This window comes from Dasypus novemcinctus, chromosome 1 (genome assembly GCF_030445035.2).
Source record: "Dasypus novemcinctus isolate mDasNov1 chromosome 1, mDasNov1.1.hap2, whole genome shotgun sequence".
NCBI lineage: Eukaryota > Metazoa > Chordata > Mammalia > Cingulata > Dasypodidae > Dasypus > Dasypus novemcinctus.
In genome coordinates this window covers 36463153-36473690 of record NC_080673.1, presented here as the reverse complement: position 1 = coordinate 36473690, position 10538 = coordinate 36463153, and positions in this window count along the sequence as shown.

Sequence of the window (10538 nt, the reverse complement as noted above, 5' to 3'; positions counted from 1 at the left end):
CGGAACCACTCTTTTTTATTCTAGTGCATTTTTATTGTCTTTTTAAAAAAAGATACATAGATCACAAAAAAAGTTACATTAAAAAATATAAGAGGTTACCACATACCCACACCCCACACCCCACACTCCTCCCATATCAACAACCTCTTTCATCCTTGTGGTACATTCATTGCATTTGGTGAATTCATTTTGGAGCACTGCTGCACTGCATGAGTTATAGTTTACATTGTAGTTTACACTCTCCCCCAGTCCATTCAGTTGGTTATGGCAGGATATATAATGTCCAGCATCTGTCCCTGCAATATCATTTAGGACAACTCCAAGTCCCCAAAATGCCCCCACATCACATCTCTTCTTCCCTCCCCCTGCCCTCAGCAACTCCCGTGGCCACTGTCTCCAAAGCTATGATACAATTTCTTCCATTGTTAAAGTCACAATAGTTCTATAGTAGAACACCAGGAAGTCCACTCTAATCCATATTTTATTCCTCCATCCTGTGGACCCTGGGATGGTGATGTCCACTCCGCCTCTAAATCGAGAGGGAGCTTAGATCCCGCATGACTGATGAGTGCAATTCTGCTTGCAGCTATAGACTTTCTCGGTTCCCTGGAGTGGTGGTTGACCATCTTCACCTCCCTGTTAGTTGACCTGGGTATAAGTCCAATGAACTGGAGAGTAGGTGTTGCAACTTTGCTGAGGCTCAGAAACTAGGTATCACTTAGCATAAATGAATGCAAATTGTGGAAAATAAAATGTTCTAAAATTATTTATATATTCTCTTTTCTTAAATTTCAACCCATTGTCTCAGGCTTTTGGGAGATTTTTAAGTCTTCATTTGAACATCCAAAATAATAACTAGCCCACCTTGGTTTTATCATCACAATATTTTTTAGTGTGGCAAACACTGTTGCTTGCCTGTAAAACACCAGTATCATTCTTTTCTCTCTCTAACAGAACTCCATTTTTGGTGTGGAGGGTGGGAGTTTGGGAGGGGAGAGTCTGACTATATACTCAAGCCCAGGGTGTGAATGATAATTTGTCTAAACAAACCATATTAATTTCTTCGTTTGCCAGTAATTGTCTAAGAATAGGCATGTAACTCTTTTCTGAGAAGAAAAGGATTCTGGGAGCTTCTGTGAAAGATTTTATTTTAAAATTATGAGTATATAAAACAGAAAACCCTTTAGCCCTTACTCTTCTTTCAAGGCTAGGGAATTGCTGTGTAAAGTGGTTATGGTCTTTAAAAACCACATAGAGATACATTTCCCTATATGAGGCTGATAAAGGAAAAAGACAAACTAAGAGGGAAATATCTCCTTAGTTAACTAAACCACATATAGTTGCATATTCTATTACTTTTTTTTCTTTTTAATGTGGTTTTCTCCTTTGTTAAATTTTTTTTTTTTAGCATGCAAATCCACAAAACTTTCCTGCTACAAGCATTTTGTTAAAAAGTAAGGCTTTCTGAGAATGAGCATCCAGAAACCTGAAGTTTTTCTTTTATTCAGGGCATTTATATGTCATTGAATGGGAAATTACAAATGACAGCAACCAGACCTCTTTCCAAATTGAGTATTGATCTACTAAGCAAGTCAACTTTTTGGCTACATTTCTTCAGGAACTATAGATCTACCAAGCATCATTCTCCTAAATCTCTTGTTTATGCATACACATATAGAAAGAATTTATAATTTCTTAAATATCTTATTGAAAGTCAGAAACTCTACATATTACATGCCTTTAAATATTTTCAATCTAATACATTTTCTCAAAAAGAGAAATAATATTAGTCCATCGTGACTCATTTTTGGTGCTCAAATACTGGACCGCAGTAATTATTGTTGGAGTGATTACTATGCTAAATGGTAACTTGTTTGTTTCAAAATCCATTTTTACTTTTTTCAGGTATTGAAAGCAGAGTCACTGACATACTTTTTAAATATTGGGAAATATTTCCTCTTTTCCAGCTTTCCAGCAATTTTCTGTTTACTAAAATTTCTAATATCGTCCATGGGGGACCCATAACACAAGTTTAGTGTGTTCACTACTTTACAGTATGATTAATGAAGATTATAATACAGTCACTTGATACATTAAAAGTATCTAGATAGGCTACTGCTTACTGGAACTTAAATAACAATTAAAGTTATATACTTTTGAAGTTTAAATGCTTCTTGAAGCAAAATTGTGGGTGGATCTACATCATCACAAATATAATTTAACATTAGATCAGCTTCAAACTTTGGAATTTCCTTTCTTAGTCATTTTTCTATAAACATTCTTCAGTGGAAACAAATAGCCACAGATGTATTTTATTATTGTACTTAGCATTTTCTTCTGCAAGTCTCTATTCTTCCAGCAATTTGAGGCTCATGGGTACATGACCTTGGTTTACAGTATGGTTTACATATTTTATATTTCATTTGAAATTATATCATTTGTATATATGTGTGTATGAGTTTGTGTGAATGCACTTGCCTGCTGATATTATCAGATATTTATTTTATAAATATTTTATGCATCCAAAGAGGAGTAGCATCAATTTAATGCAGTTTTGGGCAAGAACTGCAAAAGTAAAGAAGGCTGGTGGAGACTTGATGAAATGACTTATACGTATATACCAATAGCATTGATATTCCCTTTCAGAAAATTTTACATTTTGTAAATCAAATGTTGGCTACAAGCTGATGTGGGTTAGGTGACCGCAGATAATTTGACCTTCCAGGAAAAGTTTAAGATTCTGATTTAATGTGAGATATCCCAATATTGAATATGGCAAGGAACTGTTGTATGTAGGCTTTTTTGTTAAGTAGGATCTCAACTAAAGTTAAGGTATGACCCAGCTCTTTCCAGGTGGGTCTTAATCCTCTTACTGGAGTCCTTTATATGAGAATGAAATTCAGACAAATTCAGAAAGAGAAAGTCACAGAAGCAAGAAGCTGAAAGCAATGAAACCTGGAAGACTAGTAGACTCTGCCATAAGCCTTGTCATATGATGGAGGAACCCAGGATTGCCAGCAGCCAGACTTCAGGAAGAAAACATCACCATGATAATGCCTTGATTTGGACATTTTCACAGCTTCAGGGCTTTAAGCTCGTAAACTAATAAATTCCCATTGTGAAAGCCAATGTATTTCATTGCATATGCTTTGAGGAGCTTAACAAACTGGAACAGATTTTGATACAAGAAGAGTGCGATGCTGCTCTTGCAAATACCAAACTATCAAAAAGCCTCTGTAATTTGGAAAGGTATACATCCTGGAAGAATTGAGAGGTGTTTGATAGAAAAGGTCTAACTTGCTTTGAAGAGACTGTTGGTAGAAATATGGATGCTAAAAGTACCTCTGATGAGGACTTAGATGGAAATGAACGTGTCATTGCAAACTGGAAGAAAGGTACCCTTGTTTTAAAGTGGCAGAGAACTTAGCAAAATTGAGTCCTTGTGTTTCATCTGATGGAGGGCAGAATTTGAAAGCAATGAACTTGGATAGTTATCTGTGGAGATTTCCAAACTAAACGTCGAAAGTGCAACCTGTCTTTTTTACAGTAAAGAATGCAAGAGGAAGGGGAGAAGCTGAGAACTAAACTCCTGGGCACAAAGAAACCAGAAATTGATGGTTTGGAAAATTCTGAGTTTCTGGAAAGTGAGTCCCAGAGAATAGTGCTCCATGTGAGGGTTTAACTGAATATGGAATTAGTCAGCCATTTCAGCGCAAGTCAGGATTGGAAAGGCAGTTATCCAGGAAGGATTTATGGAAAGTTATTTTGTCTGATGGTTTAGATTTCTTTGTACTACATGTGCCATCAACAAGTTTTTGATGAGGTTTATATGGAAAGAAACACTGCCAACCTAAACTAAAAGGGGCAATAAAGGAACAAATTGAAGGCAAGAAATCACTTTGATGGCAGGACTATTGAAGTTGAGGTATGGATTGAAGGTATCTTCTTGGGCCAAAAGAATGAAACCACCCATGTCTGTGGAAAGGGTCAGTATGCTCTGGAGGGCAGGTCTTCCATCCCTTTGTTTAGTAAGAGTGTTACCACCTGTTTCTTCAGGTGCCTGAGGGACTGTGAAGAGGTTGGCTGCTATCCCAATCCTTGATGACTGTAGAATTTAGAGTCCAGCTTCCCCCATGCTTGAGGTGGGTGGAGTGAAGGGCATAGTGTCACCACAATACTTGTAGATGTTGGAGCTTTCACCTCAGATTTCAGGGCAAGAACGGGTGCTGTGCAAACACTTGCAAATGGTGGAGCTACCGCTTTATCAGTACTGGAGGAGAAACCATTGTTCCATAGATGACACTCAGACCTTGAAAACTAATGGACTATGCCCGGCAGGCTTTTGGAAATGCTTGGGAGATGTGACCCCTGTTTTCCTTCCAATTTCTCCTTATGGCAATAGAAACATTTATCCTATGACTGTCCTTCCTTTGTATATTGAAAGCAGATAACTTGTTCTCTAAGTTTCACAAGTCCATATTTGGAGGAGAATTGCGTCCTAGAACCCATAAGTGATTTTGTTGAGACTTTGTATTTAGTATTTTTATTGAAATGACTTAAGGCTTTGAGATATTTTTATGGAATGACTTGACTTTATTTTGCATGTGGAAAGAACATGTCTTTTTGGGGTACAGAGATAGAGTGTGATGATTTAAATCTGTAGGTACTCCAGAAAAGTATATTCTTAATCTATTCCTGTGGGTATGGACCCATTGTAAGTAGGATCTTTTGGTGAGTAAGATCTTAAGATGGAATGCACCTCATCAGGATGAGTCTATATACTCATACTGGAATCCTTTGTAAGAGAATGAAATTCAGACAAAGAGAGAGGAAATGATGAAAGAGAGCAGCAGATGCTCCCATGTTCCTTGTCATATGGCAGAGGAACCTAGGATTACTCAGCAGTCTGTCTTCAGAAAGAAACATTATCTTGATGATGTCTTGATTTAGGTTTTTTTTTCACTTCAAAACTCTAAGCTTGTAAGCTAATAACTTCTCATTATAAAGGCCAAACCATTTTGTGGCAACTGCTTTGAGCAGCTTAGCAAACTAGAGCATGTAATCCAAAAAATCATATTTAACTGCCAAATCTGATTCTTGGGTTGCTATTTTTTGAGATCTCTGGTTTATTGGATATAACATGAGGTTTACAATCACAGCTCTTATTTTAGGCTTGAATTGCTTATGCCATTGAGCAACTCCAATATTTTTCCTAATTTGTAAAGTAAGATTAATGATGCTAGTTTTACAATGTTCTTTCTTAAAGTATAAAATGCACATCTGAGTGTTTATTCCTTGTTGAAACCTGGTATAATATAAAAGGACAATTTTCTGCCACCTAGTTTATTACAGTTTTATCATGAGCCTAATTTTCCTGAGTACAACTGAGCTCAGTTTTTGCTTTCTCTAATGTCTGAAGGGCAAAAGTTTCAATACTGGATAAGGAAATTTCTTCTTCAGCCAAGTTTGGGCAATATAGAGCATACTTATACATCCATCTGAAATAACTATAAAACTGAGCAAACTATGTAAAACAAAGTATTCCAACACTGGACATTATGTAGCACAGGGTAGTGACATCTGGGAGATGGGAAACAAATAAAATATACCCTATAATTTCCCAACTTAGTGTCTGGAGAGAGTTTTCAGGCCTTAACATTTAGAGAAGGGAGTCAAGAGTAACCTAGAGTTCTATCTAAGTTTAGAAGACAGAGCTGAGTGTTTGGAGGAGCCAAGGCAGATAAAGTTGACAGGGCAGAGAATGGGAGAAGAGAGAGCTACATTGAAAAAAGAACCCTGGAGACCCACAGAGGGTTCCCCTTGAGTCCTTAGCTGGGCATGGATTGGCAGACAGTTGTGTGAAAAATGTATCTGAGGCAAAAAAAACTTGCCAAATGGAACAGAGGTAACAATCAATAGAGATTAAAACATGGCTGAGAAATGTTTGTTTTCCAACAAGCCAAAGTGAAAAACTATGTCCTTTGTGGGCTATTGGGTAAAATAATCAAAAAGATTTACCTCAGTAATAGGAAAAAATCAGCCATAGACCAAAAACTGCTTTGCATTTCTCTAACAAAACCGAGAAGCATTCATTGAAAGAATCAAACTCTTTCCAAACACCTAAATTACATCTGCAAAAAAAAATAAGAATATTGATAGGAATATAAAAATACACAGCATTCAACAAAGTAAAACCTCAATGTTGGATATACAATAAAAACTTAACACACATTCAAAGAAGAAGAAACTATGATCTTTTATAAGGAAAAAAAATAAGCAAAAATAGACCCAGAAATAAAAGCAATCATAATAATAGTTTTGCATGATCTTGAAAACAGTTATTATAACTCTATAACTTACATTAAGAAAGATAGTGGAAATAAGATTGCTCATATTTAGACAGCTATGGAAGATAGGCCAAAGATATAAATCCAAACTCCTGGGTTGAAAGTAGAGTGTAAAAGATTTAAAATACAGTAGAATATACACTAGAAGAAAATATATGAACTTAAAGACAGAGTAATGGTCTCCAGTGGTATCCAAAATGAAACAATGAAAGGAAAAAAGTGAAAAAAACAAAAGAATAGGGCAATAGTGAAATATAAGACAACATCAAGCAGCCTAAAATAATACAATTAGAGTCTGCAAAGGAGAGAAGAGAGGAACATAGACACACACACAAACTTTTGAAGAAATAAAAGCTGAAATTTTCCAGATTTGAGGAAAATTATAAACCAAGAAACTCAATGAATCCCAAGGATAAGAAACATGAGGAAAAACTACACTTAATCACATTATAATAAAATCATTTAAAGTTAGGGATAAAAAAGATATCTTAAAAGCAACAAGAAAAGAAAGGCACATTATGACATTATGTACAGAGTAATAAAAATTAAAATGACAAATTTCTCATCAGAAACAATGTGAATCTAGAGACAGTAGAAAATATCTTTAAAATAAAAAAATATTTCAACCAGAATTCTATATCCAGGGAAAAAAGCCTTTAAAACTAAAGTCAAAATAGAAATTTTAGGACATACAAAAGCAGAAGGAAATCATCAACAACAGATTCCTCTATAAGAAATGTCAAGAGAAATCCAGGCAGAAAGAAATAAAAACAGATAAACAGATGTACCCAAAGAATGAAAAGAAATGGAAAAGATAAATATTTGGATAAGTACAATTTTTTTTCAATTATTAGAAATCTCTTAAAAGAGAAAATTGATATTTTAAAGCAAAAATAATAACAATGCATCATAGGTTTATAACATATAAAGTAAAAGTTTTATATTAGCATAAAGGCCAGGAAGGGAGAAATGGCAGTATAATGTTTTAAGGTTATTTTCCTGTATGTGAAATGGTATAATATTAATTGAAGGTAGACTGTGATAAGCTAAATACATACTCCAAACCCCTAGGAAACTTCTAAAAAGAAAGAATGAATAGTTGTTAATAAGCAAGAAAAAAAAAAGGAGATGAATTTGAATCTTTAAAAAGTCTCCATTTACCCAAAACTAGGCATAAAAAGAGAAAAATAAGAGCAAAAAGTAGATGGGACAAATAGAAACCATATAGTATGGTATATTTAAACTCAAGTCCATTAATAATTACTTCTCATGCTATGATATGTAATAGCTATATTACATATGAGTGGTCTAAATATACAAATTAAAAGAGATTGTTGGTTAATATTAAAAAGGAAATTGCAACTAAAGGCTGTCTTCAAGAATCCCACTTTAAATAAAAACGCATAAATAGATTAAAATCAAAGGGATGGACAAAAGATACCACGGATAGGCTAATCAAAAGAAAATACAGTGAATATATTCATATCAGGCTAAGTAGATTGAAGAACAAAGACTATTTCCAGAGGTAAAAAAGTTATTTTATGATAATCAATGGGTCAATTTACCCAGCTGACATAAAAAATAACTAAATATGCATTCAGTTAAACCCAAAGCTGCAATATGCATGAAACAAAATTGGATAGAAATGTAAAAATTGATTCAAAATTATAGTGAGAGTCTTCAATACTTTCAATAATCACTCAAACAGAGAAAATCAGTGAGGATACAGATAACTTGAAGTATACTGTCAGCAAATTTGATCTAATTGATATTTATAGAATACCCTTCCCAAAAATAGCAGAATGCACATATGGAACATTTTCCAAGATACACCAAACTCTGCGCCCTAATAGGAACCTCAAAGCAACTAAATGTTTCAAATAATTCAATTTTGCTTTATTACTAAAATGAGTTAAATTAGAAAACAATAAGAGAAAACTACCTGAAATTTCACCAAATATTGAGAAGTAAAAATTAGGTAATTTTTATATAAACTTATGGGTCAAAATTTAAATCAAAAGGGTAAAGAGAAAGGATTTTGAAATTCATGAAAATAAAACTTAAGTTGCAACATATGAAAAATTTTGTGGAATACTGCTAAAGTAGAAGTTAGTGGTAAATTTACAGCATTAAATAACCATATCTGAAAGGAAAGTCTCAAGTCAATGACTGGAGTTTTAACCTTAAGAAATTAGAAAGATAAGAACAAGTAAAACCTAGAATAAGGAGAAAAAGGGAATAATAAAGTTGAGAGTATACATCAATAAAACAGAAAACAGTGAAAAATAGGGAATCTCAATTAACTCAAAAGATGACACTTCAAGAAGATCAATAGTATTGATAAACCATTAACCAAAAAAGAAAGGAGACAAAAATCAGCAATATCAGGAATTAGGGAGGTGACATCCCTACAGATTCAATAAATATGACAAAGGCAATAAGGGGATATGATGAGAAACTTTATGCCAATAAATTTGACAAATAAGATGAAATGGACAAATTCATATAAAGATAAACTATCAAAGTTTCTTATGAGGTAATAGGTATCTTCAGTAGTCTCATGTCTATTGCTGAAATTGAATTTATAGTTAAAAAATTCTCCCCTACACACACAAACACAAACGCCAGTCACATTTGGATTCCCTGGTGAATTTTATCAACCATTTAAGGGAGAACTAATGCAAGTTATACCTCAATTCATTTACAAAACTGAAGAGAATATTCCCCAACACGTTTCATGAGATCAGTGTTATCCTTAAAAACAGAACTAAAGACCAGTATCCTTCATTAAGATGGGAACATTTCTTAAGAAAACTTTAGCAAATTGAATCAATAAAGAAAATATATTGTAATCAAGTGAGTTTTATCCAAGGAGGCAAGCTTGGTCTAACCATTGAATACCAATCGGTGTTAATTAACTGCATTAAAAGACAGAGAAAACAAAAGCTCTCAGTCTATCAATATATGTAGGAATTAAAACATTTGATAAAATCCAACAGCCACTACTCATTTTTTAAAAAATCCTCTTTGTAAATTAGTCATAGAAGTGAACATCACCAACATGATAGAGCATCTCCAAAAATAAAGCTACTGTTAGCATTTTGGGGAGAGAAGATAAGTCTATAATAAAAATCTTTCTCTGGGAATGTCTATCCTCTGGTAGCTTACACTAAGAGTACCTTCATCTGCCAACTAGTACAATGAAAAAATACATACAGACATACAAGTAAAGAACTTTGCGCCTTTACAATTAACAAAAGTATTATAGTTTAATCAAAGGAAAATAAAGTGACTACCAATAACCCATACAGTTGCTTAGCATGATAAAGTTGTACCTCTATAAATTACACATTTTCTTTAATATTTTCTTTATTGAAAACCTTAATTTGGAATGGTTTCCTCAAAAAAAAAGCTGGACAATTGCCACTGAAATGTTTTTTAAAAGTGTAACTTAATTCTAATGGTTACTGAATTGGGTTAGTTAATCCAGATCAATTAAAACAGAATTTAGAGGTCCATTTTACTTCTAAGGAAGGCTGTAAATCTATTGCTTTGATTTTGTCTTTTGTTTTTTGCTTTGCGTTTGTATGTGTGTATGTTTTATTAAGAATCTCAATACTTTGTTAACTTGCTAGGAATAAAGTACTTTGATTCCTTTCCAGCTCTTGAAAGATCAGTGTGATCTTTAATGCTGTCATTTTATTGATTTCCTTGGAACCAGACTGGGCAACTCTGTGAAAGCTGGTTGAAATATCTCAGACATTCACAGCATGGTAATGGTTGGGAGTCTGGATTCTGGAGACACATTTCCTGGATTTGAATTTCTGCTTTGTATCTTACTATTGTAATTACAGGCTAATTTCTTATCCTTTATGTAACTCATTTCTCTCATCTAAAACTGAGGATAACAATACTACCTACTGTAAAGGTTGTTGGGCACATTCAAGAAATTGAAAAAAGTTCCTGGCACAAAGTAAGTGCAAATTTAGGGCAGCTTTATTCATGCCAAACCCTGTGTTCTTTATTGGACTAGGGTAAACATTAAAGAAAATGCTAACAGGTGCTGTTTCAAAGACATTTTTAGAATAATATCTTTCTAAGTATCTAATTTTTACAATAATTTTAATACAGGCAAATTTTGACACAAGCAAAAATAACAAAATCCCTATTAAGTTCAGTCATTTCAAGAAG